The sequence below is a fragment of the Chrysochloris asiatica genome, unplaced genomic scaffold (assembly GCF_000296735.1).
Source record: "Chrysochloris asiatica unplaced genomic scaffold, ChrAsi1.0 scaffold00001, whole genome shotgun sequence".
Taxonomy (NCBI): Eukaryota; Metazoa; Chordata; class Mammalia; order Afrosoricida; family Chrysochloridae; genus Chrysochloris; species Chrysochloris asiatica.
The window spans coordinates 1,936,844-1,955,085 of NW_006408519.1; the positions used below are offsets into that span (position 1 = coordinate 1,936,844).

General features: G+C 39.0%; 1 protein-coding gene across 1 annotated transcript in view; it reads right to left on the reverse strand.

Annotated features, from left to right (window-relative positions):
* UBR5 (ubiquitin protein ligase E3 component n-recognin 5) overlaps positions 1 to 18,242 on the reverse strand; it is a 173,698-nt gene that overhangs the window by 138,556 nt on the left and 16,900 nt on the right. The window lies entirely within an intron of this gene.

Here is an 18,242-nt window from a genome sequence, read left to right on the forward strand (position 1 = left end):
TGTTGTTGTTATGTGCCGTGGAGTCAGTTCCAACTCACAGCGACCCTGTACAGGGTTTCTGAGACTGTAAATCTTTACGGGAGCAAAAAGCCTCATCTTTCTCCCGTGAAGCAGTTGGTAGGTTCAAACTGCTGACCTTGAGGTTCGCAGCCCAATTCATAACCTCTACACTACCAGAGCTCCTTATTAAGATGTTTTAAATAAGACATACCAAATTATATAAATAAAAGCTTAATGTTTGTAAAGGTATCTTTTTTAGTATTTCTTTTCTACATCGTAATAGTTGTTGGTGTTAAATGCCATCAAGTCAGTTCTGACTCATAGTGACTCTGTATGGGGTTTCCGAGGATCAGCCAGTGGATTTGAACCTATGACCTTGTGCTTCATAGTCCAGAGCTGATCCATAGCACCACACCAAGAATCCAATGCTACAATGCTTATTAAAGGTTGCTTCTGATTTATGTAAATATTTGTAGATTAGTCAGTGCCTGTAAATTTAAATATAAAAAGTAATCTTAAAACCAGTTTTAACTTTTTCAAAAGAACTGTGTACAACTCCTTAGACCTGCTATAGCAGTTTGTACCTCTAATGTATTTGTTTGTTTTGCAGATCAATTCAAAGACTAAAACTTTTGCTTTATTTGACTTGTAAAAGGTGCATACTTTCATTTTCTTCTTTAAGCTTAAATTTTGTATGATGTCAAATGAAATAAAGTTTATATATGGGAAAAAAAATAAATGGCAGCACGTAGAGAAATTCTGGTGGTGGCAACGGTCTTCTGTCTCTTCTTCCTCATTGTCTCACAAAGGCTGAAATTTATTCCAGCTCATCTTTATTCTTTTAACACCTAACTCAGTGCCAGGCTAAAAGTATGTGCCTGACTGATAACTGTATGCTTAAAAAAGTCTTGTTGTAAAGAACATGACCAGCCAGCCATAGTTTAAATGTCCGTTTCTCTTCTGGTCTGAAGTTCTTGACAATAAAGGTGAACCGGACATCAAACTGAAAGAACCAATAAATAAATATTTTCTTAGAATTAAATATATGCTGTTATTGTTAAGTGCCATCGAGTCAGTTCTGACCCATAGCAACCCTGGATAGGGTTTCCAAGGAGCAGCTAGTGAGCTTGAACCGCCAATCTTGCAGTTCAAACAGCTTTGCAGTCTGGCGCATTAACCCACAGCACCACACCAGGACTCCAGAATTGTGTGTGTGTGTGTGTGTGTGTGTGTGTGTGTGTAGCAAACTATTACTACATTTCTGTTTTCAAATAATTATTCTTTTTGGAATCAAAATTGCTCTTCAAATAAAACTGAGTAAATACCAATAGACAATTTAAAGCAACTAATACAACAAAATAACGGAATAGCTGAATTTGCAGATTCAAGTATCTCTAACAGAAGGCATCAGAACATGAAGGGCACAGGTACAACAATCTTTCTATTTTGCTACTTATTATGGATACGACATCATGCAATGACTGCTGTATAGAAAACTTTGGATGTTCTGAAGAGAATCTGATAGGTAAACAACAATAAACAACAAGAATATCTAGTAAGGAAATAGATATGGAAAAGACTGAAATCAGGCCTTTACCTCACACCACACACAAAAAAACTAACTCAAGAAGACTATTAAATGTAATTTAAATGTAAATCCCACAACTATAAAGGCCATCAATGAAACAAATGAGGACAAATTTAAGGGTACTAATAAGCGGAACACATAGACTATCAAACATTGCAAAAATCATACAACAGTAGAAGACAAAATAGATGATTGCAACATACTAAGAATTAGAAATTTATGTACATCAAAAGATTCCACCAAAACAGTAAAAAGGTAGCCCACAGAATGGGAAAAACAATATTTTGCAATGATATATCACAAAACGAACTAATTTGTAACATCTATAGGAAACTACAACACCTCTACAAGAAAAGACAAATAACCCAATTAAATAATGGGCACAGGACAGGAACAGACACTTTACCAAGGAAGACATTCAGGCAGCCAACAAACATATGAAGCAATGTCCACAATCATTAGCCATTAGAGAAATGCAAATCAAAACAACACTGAGATATCATCTCATACCAGCAATAATAGCGAAGTTCAAAACAGCAGAGGGCAATAAATGCTGGAAAGGATGTGCAGAAACTGGGACACTTCTACACTGCTGGCTGGACTGTACAATGGTCCAACCACTCTGGAAAACTACATGGCACTTCCTCAGAAAGTTGGAACTAGAAATTACCTGATGATCCAGCAATTCCTCTACCACAAGAATTCTTCTATCCACAAGAAATATGAGACAGTACACAAGCAGATATAGGCACACCGATGTTCATCACAGCATTAGCAAAAAGATGGAGACAGCCTAAGTGCTCATCAATGGAAGAGTGGATAAACAAACTTTGGTACATAAACACAAATGGATTATTATGATTCGTTGAAGAATAACATGGATAAACCTTGAGGACATTATGCTTAGTGAAATTAGTCACAGAAGGACAAATATTACATGACCATTATTGTAAAAGCTTAAGGAAAGATTTCCATACTAAAAGAAATATTACCAGGGTTGGGAGGGCGGAGACAGTAAGGCACAGGTTAAGGTTAAGACACATGATAGTTTGGGTGATGGGTAGGGCAATATACAATAAGGGGGAGGGGTGGATAAACAAGGAAGATTGGGGAAGACTTAGGGAGGTTTGCATGGGCTAAACCAGACAGGTAAATAATGACGTATACTCAGTCTAGGAACAACAGGGCTCTGTGATACAGGGATCAAGACATAGCCCTGAAGGTAAAGGAAGGGAAATAATTGTAAGGTGCTTGACTGTCTTGTAGATACCTACCATTGTAAAATAGACATTTAAGTGGGATAGAAAGGAATACTGCTAAATATGACTACCGAAAGCCTGTAAACCCTTCTTCAGCCTGTAACTGATTGGATTAACGAAAGGGGTACTGGAATTTGCCCAGTGAAAGAGGCTTCTTATTAAGCCTTTATGGAGTAAGGGGCCTTAGGTGGAATCCTGAACCCCATACATAACGTTCTGAGGGGGGCAGTCCCACTTGAAAAGGCATGCAGACCAATCCGGAGCAGCTAGAGAAGAGAAGATACTTCTTGAAAGAAAGACCAGCAGGGAGGCAAAAAATCAGACTGTTTGGCTGTTAAAAGAATAAGCCTGGGAGCTGCCGTCAAGGCAAAGGGAACACAAGAGCAGACTTGTAAACTAGCTGGTGTCCACCTTGATCTACCTGTGAGTGAAACTGGGGGAAATGTAGCAATGAAGACTTGGGCTGAGTTTGAACATGTTTCATAGACACCTGTCAACCTTGAGATGAGAGAAAAGAGAAAAGGGTTGGCTAGTCTGACGTTTAGGGAGACTTGTGAACTCCTGAGCCCATGGATAGTGACCTAGCCATTGGGGTCGAGAATTGATAATGAAGGGGCCAGCTGGTCTGAATTGAGCAGAGGCATGCAAGAATGCCCAAGCTTGCAGATAGTCCCATTTGACCTAGCATGGGTGGCTTGCTGATCAGAACTCATCTAGAGGAAGATAAATTAGTTTGATACAGGAAACAAGCATAATTGCTACAATCTAATGAACCAGACCTTTACTTATGGATGTTGTTGTTAGGTGCCATCAAGTCGGTACTGAATCATAGAGATCCTATGTACAGCAGAACAAAACACTGCCCAGTTTCTGGGCCAACCTCACAATTGTTGCCACTCTTGAGCCCATGGATGCTGCTACTTTGCCAATTCATCTCACTGGGGATCTTCCTCTTTTTCAATGACCATCCACCTTACCAAACATGATATCCTTCTCCAGCAACTGGTCCCTCATGACAATACGTCCAAAGTATGAGAGACGAAGTTTGGCCATTGTGGCCTCCAAGGAGTACTCTGGCTGCACTTCATCCAACACAGATCTGTTGGGTTTTTTGGCAGCCCATGGAACTGTCAGTATTCCCCTTCAACACCATAATTCAAAAGTGTAGTTGCTCAAAATTCCAACCAAGAGGGAAGGAGTCTTCACATCAAGGACTGAGCCTGTCCCCTCAGTACCTGTCCCCTCAGTAAACAGGATACAGAGGGACAGGCAACTTAGACATTGGCTACCAAAAATGGTAGTGTAGTGGTTATGAATCAGGCTGTGAACCACAAACTCAGCAGTTCGAAACTACCAGCTGTTCTACAGGAGAAAGAGGAGGCTTTTTGCTTCCATAAAGATTTACGGCCTTGGAAACCCTGTACAGGGTAGCTATGGGTTGGAACCAACTCCAAGGCACATAACAACAACATTAAGGCACTAAGTGGCTGGCTTAGAAGCTTCCAAGAGTGTGCTTAATTTCATAAGGCAGGTAAGGTAGAATCCCCACTAAATAGTTTTCTTGTCCAGAAAAGTCTGGTGAAAGGGGATGGGAGAGAATGGGGATAGGATTCTTTTGAGTCAATAGTGAGTAACTGTTACCATATGTAATTTCAAAGGTCACAATTATAAAGATAAAAGATGTGGGACAAAAAGGGGGAGTACTTAATCTTTCATTCCTGGAACAGAGGATCCTAGAACCATCAAGAGAATAGAGCATGAGCAGAACATGGGTCCCTAACCAGAGAAGGAGGCAGAGGTGATGGCAAGGAGAGATAGATCAGCTGAGGACTCCAGACCCATGAAAAGACAAAGGTTGTGTGCCGGCTGGCAGGCTGGCCAGCCAGCAGAAAGCTAACTTGCAAAACATGTCCTTTGGTTGTTTAAATGAATGTGTTTTGTGTACATTTAAAAAAAAAAAAAAAAAGATTTGGTTGGTTGATGCATGGAAGGGATTGTAACCATGGCAATGAAATGATATACGATAGGATGAATGTAAAACTAAGGTTCTCCCATGTAAGCTATCACATAATTCACAATAAAACATTTTTTAAAAAACAAGAATAAGGAAAATAAAACAGAAAACATTTCAAAAAGGTAATAAAAGAACGCACAGGCCCTGATTACAATGAGTTTTGAAGAACATTTCTCACGCTGGTGGGGCATCCAAATATTAAATATCAAGTCAATAATGAGTACAACTTAAGAATATTGTTGTTGTTACGTGTCATCGAGTTGGTTCTGACTCACAGCGATCCTGTATAGGGTTTCTGAGGAGCAGCTGATGGGTCTGAACTGTAGACCTTATGGTTCACAATCCAGTGTTAATCCTACAGTGCCAAACCATAAACCTGAATATACTGGTGTGGCACTGTAGGACAAGCACTGGACTGCTAACTGCAAGACTGGCAGTTCAAACCCACCAATCACTTCTTGGAAAACCTACATAGGATTGCTATTAGTTGAAACCGATTCAACAACACTTAACTACAACTATAGAGTTCTTGGTTGCTAGAAAGATGCCAGTAGCAGGTTTCAAGTCTCTCAAAGTAAACAACAGGACCAGGGCCGAGGCCAAAACCCACCGATATATAAGCAGAGATTACAGGAAGCATCTGCATGCTAAAGAGAAACTCCCAGAAAAATCACACTGGGTATGGAGAACTGGTGTACTTAACAGACCATATATATAGGTCTATTAGTTACCAGTCAGCAATTTTTCTTTCGACCTCCTCCAGAACTTTTTGATCAATGCCATTTAATTTTATAATTAATCACTTACTGCCTAGAACTGTTATCTCTGATACATCTATTTTGTTTTAGTTTTGCAACTATTTAAGAAGTAAGCTTTAAGAAAAAGTCTGTGACTTTACTTTTTGTATCCTTGGATATTTAGTATATAGTAGGTACTGCATAGATTGATAGATATTCGAAGGTTACACAAAACTAGAGGCCAACTGCTTTAACAAACTCTCCCATGCAAACAGTACATTGCTGTTGTAGTTTTGTGTCATTGTCAGTTCCAACTCATGGAGACCCTGTACCAGGGTTTGCAAGACTGTAAATCTCTGTGGGAGCCAAAAGCCTCACCTTTCTCTCACAGAGCAAGTGGTGGGCTCAAACTGCCGACTTTGAGGTTCATAGTTCAGTACTTATTGTAGGGAGTCACCATGCTACCCAAACATACATAAAGGATTAAAAAATCAGTGAGACTATGGTAATAATTGCACTGTGTCCCCAGTCTCACACTTTAGCATGTCAGAAAGGAAATATTAAGCAAGAGCTTAATATAAATAGGTACTGGCTTCGGAAATAAACAATGCTCCTAGTTTCAACACTCAACTGAACAGAGAAACTATCTGTCACCTGGTACTCTCTCCTCCATCATACCCCAGGCAAGTGAAAAGGAAAGATACATGATGATGATCCTATCTTCTGCAAATGGATCAAAATTTTAAAGCAATAAAAAAAAATGTATTCATATAGTTACAAGGTAATAAATCAGTGTACTACTTTTGAAGGCTAGACCAGAGTTCTTTACCATGCAAAATTTTGTTTTTATCTACAAATGTTTAAAACTTCCATTCAGCAGGTCCTGAGGATCGGACTGAAAGACCAGAGATCTGCCCTGGGTTTACCACTCAACAGCTGTGCAGCCTAGGAGACATCTCCTTCAACAGTGCTGCCAGGGTGTAGTTAGATGCTTAATGCTGGGTAAACACAGTGCTTCATATATAGTGAAGCTAAAACCACAAAAATCATTTTTACAGCAACTGAGCCCTCCCAATTTACAGAACCAGCCTCTAAGCATTATGTAGTCTTAATCCAGAAAGCTATCCAACTCAATTCTCACCGATGGGCCTCCATGAAACTCTAACATTATTATAACTTATTTAACTTTGGAGTCGGTGAATGGCACTAACAGGTAATATTCAGTAGGTTTAAGCCGAACCAAAGGTGCCTTGGAAGAAAATCCTGGTGGCTCTGCTTCAGAAAAATCAGCCACTGATAACTATGGAGAACAAATTCTATACCAAAGTATATGAGGTCATTGTGAGTTGGAACTGACTTAATAGTAACCGATTTGGTTTTGGTTTATTATAAATTCCATTTTTGCCAGTGTTCAATACAGTACCGTAAAGAAAACTTCTGTACTGATTAAAAAATTCACTATCCATTGAGTTTTTCAGTACCTCTAATGTTCTGGTGTCTCTAATGTGGAGTCCTGGTATGGTGCTGTGAGTTAATGAGCTGAACTGCAAAGTCAGCTTGAACAGCAAGGTCAGTGGTTCAAGCCCACCAGCCGCTTCTCAGAAACCTTATACAGGGTTGCTATGGGGCAAAACCAACTTGATGGCACTTAACAACAACAATGTCCTGGTGTAGCACTGCAGGAAAAGCACTGGACTGCTAACCACAAGGTTGCTGGCTCAAACCTACCAGTCACTCCTTGAAAACCCTATATAGGGTCACTATGAGTTGGAACCAACTCAAAGGCATTTGACAAAAATGTCATGAATGTTATGACTTGGTGGGTTTGAACCACTGATCTTTCGGTTGTTGTTGTTGTTAAGTGACTGTGTCGAGTCGATTCCCGACCCACAGCACCCCTGTACAGGGTTTCCAAGGAGCAGCTGGTGAGCTTGAACCACCAACCTTGCAGTTCAAATGGCTTTGCAGTCTGGCGCATTAACCCACAGCGCCACGCCAAGGCTCCCATCTTTCGGTTAGCAATCCAGTATTTATCCCAGTACCCCAATATCATGAATAGTTACTAAAAGTTTATCTCAGAGCATAATTTAGAAAATGTTTCTCTCTGATACAACATAGTAAGCACTGCAATTCTTTAGCCATTGCTTTTTGTCTTGGCTTCCATGAAATTCAAAAAACTGATTCTACTTTGTTCAACACTTCATTGATACTCTGCCCCCTTTACAATCTTTAACATCCAAAATTTCATTTTTCCAGCTTTGAGTTTCAGACCTCGGTAAGCCACTGGTCAGGAGTGGAGTCCTGGTGTGTCACTGTAGGATAAAAACTGGACTTCACTAACCACAAGGTTGGCAGTTTAAACCCACAGCCACCCCTTGGGAGCCCTATATAGAGTCTTAGGATAGCACTTAGACAAACAAAAACAACCTGTCATTAGCCTAGTCCCAGCTCCTCATTTTATAATGAAAATAATAAGGCTTAGAAAAATAAAGCCACTAATTATCTACACAACAGGTAGAGCTAGTCACTACCAGAACTGAGATCGTCCATGTTTTCCATTCAACATTCTTTCTACTATTCCATGCTGTCTCTATCTACATTTTCTATCCTTTTCCTAATAAATGTCATTCATGACTCTTTTGATCACAAAAGACAACAAAAGGTAAATACAAGGTCAATCTTTTACACATTCATACAATCCCACAATTTCATCACATTCCACTTACTAAAAACTGCAAGAAACCTAAACAAGTAACATACCTTAATCACCTCTTTAAAACTGACTACTAATAATACCAAAATAAACACTCCCTTACATTATATAGTAATAAGGCCTCTTTCTTAAAAAGCTTAGATGTCTTCTTCATATTAATCATATTAGTAAGTGATACATTTATTTCAGCAATAAAGTCCTTGCCAAAAGATCGTGGAACTCCCTTTTTGGATTGGTTTTAAGGTTTCTTTTGAACGTCTTACATCCCCAGTAGACCCAGTACAATGTCTGACACACTGTAGGCAGGCAAACAATTGATAAGTACAATCAGTAAAATCTAGCCATTTCAGGGCAGATGTGATCTCTACAAATAGCTAACATTTAGCCCTCAAGTTGATGAACCAAATGGATGATGAAGCTAAGTAGTTCTTATCCAAAGAAAATACTAGATCTCAAGAAATATCCATTGCATCTGCACACAGTCATAGTAAAAAACTAATCACTGGCCCATATTTCAGTTTCTGTCTCAGAATACATCAAATGCTTCACATTTCCTAAATAATGCGCCCAATTAACCACCTGACAATGAGTAATTCCAGTGATGTCAATGAAGCACATTTATACTGACTTTCTTATGACTCTGACTGGGATGCTTGGTGCTGGGGGAGGGGTGAGTTTGTTTCTATGATGTTAAAGTTAAGTTGTAGAACAGTCAAGCTCAGTACTTACATCTATACTCTAGAAATAATATGTTCATCAGTAGTTACTACTTCAGGAGTCCTGGTGTGGCGCTGTGGGCTAATAATAATGCATCAGACTGCAAAGTTGTTTGAACTGCAAGGGTGGTGGTTCAAGCTCACCAGCTGCTCCTTGGAAACCCTACACAGGGTCGCTATGGGTTGGAATTGACTCGATGGAACTTAACAACAACAGTTACTACTTCCACAACATGCATTATTAGATAGATGTCATAAATGTCTTCATTATTTTTATATTCAAATACATGATTTCAATCTTTTGTAAAACTGTCATAATGCCCAAATCTCTTTAAATAACAGTACTTTACCATTTTATCATGTTTTTTAATGGTTATAATCATTTTAAAAAATAAATCCATAAATTCTTTGGCATTCCTCCTATCAAAAGGTGGAGTCTACTTCTATTCCTCGTAAATATGGGCTGACATCTGACTTGCTTTTACAGAAAAGAGTGATGTCATGTGGCTTCTAAGTCTAGGTCATAAAAATGCATTCCAGCCTAGCTCTCTCATTCTTAGGACACAAGCCTCTGGAGCTTTACACTACCATGTAAGAAAATCTAGCTATCTCAAAAGGTCCACGATAAAAGACCACACAGAGACGCCTGTCAAATCCAAGCTGTCCCAGCTCCTGGCTATTTGAATCTTGACAGCCCAGGTGCCAAAAAATGTGAGTAAAGAAGACCTCTGATGGCTCCAGCTAAAATATAACTACAAGTGCATTAAAAACCTAGAGGGAGAATCACCTAGCTGAGTCAATTCCTAGACCACAAAATAATAATAAGTGATTGTTATGGTTAGGTGACTTGTTACACAGCAATAGAAAAACCAATGATGCAATAGAATAATGATCAAACGAAACTTGAACAGTTTCTCTGGTCCCAGTTCTACTGGTATTGAACAAAATGTGACATACTTCATCTTTAAGATCTGTCTTATCAGCTTCCTTTAACTGCACGAAGTTTAAAAAATGCATTCTATTACATATACCTGTGAAGTTCCTTAAGTATCTCAAGTATCTTTTTCACAAATGTTTAACCTTAGACTTGTTTGAATTAATAAATCTTAGCTGAAAATAAAAGCCAGTCAGTCCTTTACGTAACATCAACAAAAAAAAGCCACATTTTCAAATACACACCAGTAACTAGCAACAATGAAAGGCCAACTGTCCCTTATATCACACCAGGTAACATATACTAATAAAATGTTCTCATTTCCTGATCCCTGCAGTTACAGACTTTGTACAGAAGTAAAAGCTGAAAAGGCCAAAACCCTCAACAACAACCTATCTTTTATTATAAAAATGGTTCCCCCACATCTCTGTCAAGTTTAGCAAGTCTATAACTCACCCCACCCCATCTATGTCTACATTTTTTAAAATCAAGATGCTGCTGATCCTTGATCAAGACGTTATCTGACAAAATAATGTAATCCAATCACAAGGTATAGAAAATACTGGAAAATTCATCAAAACACACACACATTACTGACATATGAAAATATTATACCTGTATCAACTAAAAATTCATTTGTACTTATAAATGGAAAGATTAGAATATCAAATGACTGTTCAGAAAACTGCAAATACATTCACTAAAATGTCTCCATGATCATGCTGCAAAAGTCGAATGAAGTCAAATGCAATGTATAAACTTGACTGAATTCTAATCTGAAAAACAAAGGTACACATTGTGAATATTGAAAAAAGGGAATGCTGGCTACTGGAGGATACTAGGGTTTTTGTCCCTAAAGGGGTTCTGGGGCAGTACAGTAGTATAATCACTGGACTGCTAACCATAAGGTCAGTGGTTCAAACCCACCAGCTGCTCATCAGAAACCCTATCCCGGTTCCCCATAAGTCGGAATCAACTCTTAACAATCCACACTTAATAACAACAAAAGGTGATACTGGTATGACAGTTATGTTGTTGCTGTTATTACTGTTATCAGCGACCCTGAATACAGCAGGGAAGAAGAAAAAAAAAAACTACTGCTCCTAAACCCTAAGTTGATTCCAACTCATAGCCACCCTTTATGGAATTTCCAAGACTTTGTTGTTAGGTACTGCTGAGTCGGTTCTGACTCATAGTGCCCTAATACACAACAGAATGAAACACTGCTGGATCCTGCGCCATTCTAACAATCATTGTCAAGCTTGAGCCCATTGCTGCTGCCACTGTGTCAATCCATTTCGTTGGGGGTTTTCCTCTTTTTCGCTGACTCTCCACTTTAGTAAACATGATATCCTTCTTATCTTGATAGTTATGTTCAAAACATGAGAGACAAAGTATTACCATCCTGGCTGCTAAGGAGCATTCTGGCTGTACTTCTTCCAGCATAGATTGGTTTGTTCTTCTGACAGTCCATGGTACTTTTAATATTCTTCTCCAACACCATAATACAAACACATCAATTCTTCTACAGTCTTCCTTATTCACTGTCCAACTTTCACATGCATATGAGGTTGTTGAAAAACACCAAGGCTTGGGTGTTTTTAGTCCTCAAACTGACATCTTGGTTCTTCAACACTTTAAAGAGATCTGCAGCAGATTTACCTAACTAATGCAATACAACGTTTGATGTCTTGACTGCTGCTTCTATGAGTGTTGATAGTGGATCCAAATAAAATGAAGACTTAGACAATCTGATCTTCATCAGCAAGTATTTTAAATCCTCTGCTTTCAACAAGCAAGGATGTATCATCTGCATATTACAGATTGTTAATGAGACTTCCTCCAATCTTGATGCCATGGACTTCTTCACAATAATCCAGCTTCTCAGATTATTTTCTTCGTGTACAGACTGAATAAGTGTGGTGAAATAATACAATGCTGGCACATACCTAAAGCATTCACTGTTTCCTTGTTTGTTTGAACGACTGTCTCTTGGTCTATGTACAAGTTCCTCATGAGCATGATTCAGTATTCCAGAATACTCATTACGTGAACAGAAAATCTCATCCTTCCCTCTCTGATAGGTTTGAACTACCATCCTTGAGTACAGCAGTCCAGTGCCTAGTCAATTCTTAGGAGATGCAAGTATTTAAGGATAAGTGTCATAATGACTGCAACTTCCAAAAAGTTCAGCAGTTACTTATATATGTGACTTAATATTTTGTCATGTTTTCAAAATAGTGATGTCACTGAAATTGACAACTCACTGATATTTAATTACTGAAATTAACAATTGTTGTTATTAAGTACCAATCAGATAATCATTACTTATTCTTTTGATTTTTCTGCATGTTTTAAAATGTTTATTATATAATGTTGAAAAATTATAAATCTTAACCTCAAAAACATACACCCTCACACAGATATAAACATTACCAAGCATTTAAGAAAGGCTAACTACATGAAATATAAAGGGAGGCAGGGCAGTTCAGGTGGAGTGATACTGGGTTACCTCTTTCAATGCTATTGAGAATATAGTTATTTTTGTTAGGTGCCGTTTCAGATTCAGAGAGACCCCATGTTTTGAAAGAGTACAGCCCTCCCTCCCACCCACAGGGTTTTCTGGGCTTAATCCTGGCATTGTAGGATCACTTGACTGCAAGGTCAGTTTGAACCGCAAGGTTGGCAGTTCAAACTTACCAGACACTCCTGGGAAGCCCTATATAGGATCCCTATGAGTGGCAATCAACTTAATGGCACTTAACAAGAATCCTTGTCTACAGAAACAGATCACCAGAGGTCTTTCTCTCAGAGCCACGGATAGCTTTGAACCTCCAACCATTTAGTTAGCAGCTGAGTACTTAACCAATGCGCTACCAGGGCTGCTTATTAAGATTACATGTTTAAAAATAAATACACTTCCCAAACACTTGATTCATTCTTTTCTAAAGATTACAATACAATTCTAAGTAAAACCTAATTTTTATTAAAATGAAAGTACATTACTTTTCTAAAGCAAAATATCTGAGGTCCAAATTTATTTTAAAATACGTAATAACACATAGGTAACTAAGGTTGCATAGATGATGATGAGTCTGTATTCAAGGTAAACTTGCAGCTTTCACAGAGAGCATTCACAAGCTCAAAGTAACAGAAGGGGAAGTTTCAAGAGAATCATTTCATGGACCAAGAGAAAGCTCAGTAAGCCATGTACGACTATTTCAAAGAAAAGTTCAGTCAGTTCGCTTTAGTATCACTTCTGACTACAATATTTAATAATAGCATTTCCAAGAGATGCAATACAGAAATTAAACACCACACATTTCAAAAGAAGCATTTCATAATTATTAACACGCAAAGAATGTCAGTAGAATTTAAGCTCCACAGGGCTACAATTTTTCTCTTTTGTTCATTGATACAGCCCAAGTGCCTGGCTCAAAAGAGGCCCTAATAAATGCTTGTTGATTAACAATGAATAAAATGTATGAATGAATGAATGAAAGCTTTCTGGGAATTTTCTCTTATAATTTATGATGAAAATTCTGGTCAGTTTACAGAGAGAAAACCAGTTGCTTAAATTTTTTAAAATTGCTTAAATGTTACCACAAGGTTTTCTATAAATTTTTATTGTCTTTTTCTCCTTAGATGAACACTGAATTTAAAACAGAAAACATATATTCTTGACCAAAATCCAAAAGATTTTGGGCAGGTATGATGTGAACACATATCTTGTATATTCAAGTCAAACTGTGATTTTATAGAACTCTGTTCAAAATCAAAGCCCAAAATAAAACTATTTTTAATGTAAATCTATTCAATGACTTATATAAATCATCTGGTCTTACCAAAAGAAGTTTCCTAAAAGAAATTTCGGGGGGACCGGTATAACAATTTTAAATAAAGGAATCAGCATTCTTCATTCAGTGGTTTCATATTCTTATTTTAAGTGAATAGCAAACTAAAACACTTTCCCTAGGATTTATTCTATTATTAAAATAATGCACACTCATAGAAATCTATAAAACGCTAAAACATATTAAGAGACATATCAAAATAATGAGTCATAATTCCAGAGACAAACATGTAGACACATTTTCTTTCAGTACTTCTTATGAAACGTTGAGTAAAAATCATAGACTTTCTTTTTAATCTATTAGATTAAAAAACGTACTTTCACTCATCTCAATAATATTATCAGCACAGCTGCATGATTTTCAGTGTTTTTCCCAATAGTAGTTAGGCAATTGAATAGAACCACCCATCCAAGCTTGTTCACCCTCAAACACAATAAAACTTGGTTGGACAAAAGTAAAACATGCTATATATAGCCATGAAATTAGCAACGGGGCTCAAGAGGGATCGAATTCACATCCTTTACTACAGTAGTACACCAAGCTATGACTACAACCATACATTGACAGAAAACTACCAGAGGTTCAAGCCAGTTTCAGAAGAGGACGTGGAACGAGGGATATCATTGCTGACTTAAGATGGATCTTGGCTAAAAGCAGAGACTACCACATAGATTGTGTGGATCATGACAAGCTATGGACAACATAGAGAAGTATAAGTATTCCAGAACACTTAATTGTACTTCTAAGAAATCTGTACCTAGATCAAGAAGCAGTTGTTCGAACACAACATGGGAACACTGAATGTTTTAAAATTGGGAAAGGTGTGAGACAGGGTTGTATTCTTTCACCATACTTATTCAACCTGTATGCTGAGCAAATAATACGAGAAGCTGGGTTCTATGAAGAAAAACGTGGCATCAGGATTGGAGGAAGACTCATTAACAACCTGCGATATGCAGATGATACGACCTTGATCGCTGAGAGTGAAGAGGACTTGAAACATTTACTTATGAAGATTAAAGAGCACAGCCTTCGATATGGATTGCATCTAAATGTCAAGAAAACAAAAATCCTCACCACTGGACCAATAAACAACATTCTTATCAATGGAGAAAAGATTGAAGTTGTCAAGGACTTCATTCTTCTTGGATCAACTATCAACACTCGCGGAAGTAGCAGTCAAGAGATCAGACGACGTATTGCACTGGGCAAATCTGCTGCACAAGAACTTTTTAAAGTGTTGAAGAGTAGAGATGTCAGCTTGAGGACTAGGGTGCGCCTGACCCAGGCCATTGTGTTTTCAATAGCCTCATATGGATGCGAAAGCTGGACAGTGAATAAGGAGGATTGTAGAAGAATTGATGCCTTTGAGTTGTGGTGTTGGAGGAGAGTACTGAAAGTGCCATGGACTGCCAAAAGAACCAATAAATCTGTTTTGGAGGAAGTGCAGCCAGAGTGCTCCTTGGAGGCCAGGATGGCTAAACTTCGTCTCTCCTACTTTGGACATATTGTCCGGAGGAAACAATCGCTGGAGAAGGATGTCATGCTGGGTAGAGTGGAGGGTCAGAGAAAAAGAGGAAGACCCCCAACGAGATGGATCAGCCAGGTGGCATCATTGATGCACTCAAGTGTGGCAGCGGTAGTGAGGTTGGCCCAGGATCGGACATTGTTTCGTTCTGCTGTGCATGGGGTCGCTATGAGTCGGTTCCGACTTGATGGCACCTGACAACAACAACAACAACAACCACATAGATGTTTACCTGTGCTTTATTACTACGCAAAGGCTTTCGATCATAACTAGTTATGGACACCATTACAAAGTATGAGTATTACGGAACACTTCATAGTGCTCACTTGGAATTTGTACACAGACCAAGAGGCATTGTTAGAACAGAATATGGGAATACCAAATGATTTAAAATTAGGAAAGGTGTGCAACAGGGTTGTATTCTCTCACCATACTTATTCAACCTGTATGCTGAGCAAATAATCTGAGAAGCTGGGTTATATGGAAAAAAAAAAAAAGCAGCATCAGGATTAGACAAAGATTCATTAACAACCTGCAATATGCAGATGATACAAGGTTGCTTGCTGAAAGTAAAGAGGACTTAATTAAAACCTTTACTGATGAAGATCAAAGAGCACAGCCTTCAGTATGAATTGCATCTCAATGTAAAGAAACCAAAAATCCTCACCACTGTTCCAATAAATAACATTCTTACCAACGGAAAAAAGATAGAAGCTGTCAAAGATGTCATTTTACTTTGATCAATCAGCTCTCATGGAAGCACAAGTCAAGAAATCAAATGACAAATATGCACAAGATCTTTTTAAGTGTTGAAGAGCAAAGGTGTCAGCTTGAGGACTATGGTATTTTCAATAACCTCATAAGCATGCGCAAGTTGGACAGTGAATAAGGAAGGCCATAGAAGAATTGATGCATTTGAGTTATGGTGTTGGAGGAGAATATTGAAAGTACCACGGGCTGCCAGAAAAACAAACAGGTCTGTGTTGAAAGAAGTGCAGCAAGAGTGCTCCTTGGAACACAGGATGGCCAGACTTAGTCTCTCATACTTCGCACATATTGTCAGAAGGGACCAGTCACTGGAAAATGATATCATGTTTGGTAAGGTCAGAGAAAAAGAAGAAGACCCCCCTGCGCCATATCGAAATGGAATGGCAAAGTGGCAGTATCAGTGAAGTCAAGTGTAGCAACGATTGTGAGGTTGGCCCACTACCAGGCAGTGTTTTGTTCTGTTGTACATAGATAGGGTGACTATGAACCGGTACTGACTCAATGGCACCTAACAACAATAACACTGCAGTCGTTCAGAATCCTGGTGTAACACTGTAGGATAAGCACTGAACTGCTAACCTCAAGGTTGGCAGTTTAAATCCACCAACCGTACTCAGAAACCCATACAGAATCACTCTGAGTTGGAACCAACTCAAAGGCACTTAACTACTTAGGTCAGTTATTCTGAGTCTAACCAACTGAATTCACCAGTGATAGACAATTTATTTTATCCTGATAATCATCAAGTTCACTATTAAAGACACTCAGTAGAATGTCCTATTTTACAGGAGGGTTTCAAACACTGTGTACTCCTCCTCATTAAGCATGACTCCTTTTCATTCCTCAAATGCAATGTTGCTCTTCCACCTCCGTATCTTCACACATGCCGTTCTTTCTGCCCAGAACATTCTTTCAAGCCCTCAACGCCCTGTCCTGCATCACATGGCTCCCCATAATCACATCAGCCTCTCCATCTACCATCTTCTCTCTCTTCTGACCCTCATATCTTAGCTATTTCGTCTTCCTGTATAGAGTCACCCTCCCCAAGACCAGGTGGTGTGCCTCTACAGGGTACTTATCCCATTGCTCTTCAATGGTCTATCTTTCCAATGGGGCTGCAAGCTCTGCCACCATATACAACCCTCCCCTAATCACCACACACCGAAGACTACAATAGTTGCAAAACTGTGCTGAACAATTAAATGAGCTATGACTTTAATGTGTAACCACTAACTAATTGCCATCAGGTAGACTCCAACTCATGTGACCCATGTGTGCCCCAGTAAAATTGCACTCCATCAGGTTTCCAATGGCTGATAGTTTGGAAGTAGATGTTGTTTGTTGTCGTTAGATGCCTTTGAGTCAATTCCAACTCACAGGAAACACTGTCTAGTCCTGTGCCATTTTTACAACTGTTATTATGCTTGAGCCCATTGCTGATGCCAATACCTCTCGTTGGGGATCTTCTTGTTTTTCGCCAACCCTCCAGTTTACCAAGCATGATATCCTTCTCCAGAGACTGGTGCCTACTAATAACATGTCCAAAGGAGGAGAAACAAAGTCTCCTCTCCCTGGCTTCTAAGGAGCATTCTGGAACCCTGGTGTGGTGCTGGGGGTTAATGTGCTGGACTGCAAAGTCAGTTTGAACTGCAAGAGCTGTGGTTCAAGCTCACCAGCTGCTCCTCAGAAACGGGTCATTATGGGTTGGAACAGACTCAACGACACTTAACAACAACAACAAAGGAGCATTCTGGCTGTACTTCTTCCAACACAGATGTGTTTGTTTTCTCGTTACTTTCACATACATGAGGCGAGTGAAAAAACCATGGCTTAGGTCAAGGGCACCTTAGTCCCCAAACTGCCTGACATCTTTGCTCTTGAACACTTTACAGAGTGCTGGCAGCGTAGTGGTTATGACGGGCTGTTAACCCCAAAGTCAGCAGTTGGACCCTACCAATTGTTCTGTGGAGAAAGATGAGGCTTTCTGCTCCCGTACAGATTTACAGCTTCGGAAACCCTATACAGGGTTGCTATGAATCAGACCCGACTCCATGGAACACCACCACACAGATTTGAATAATGCTATCTGCTGTTTGGTTTCCTGACTGCAGTTTCCATGAGTTTGGAAGTA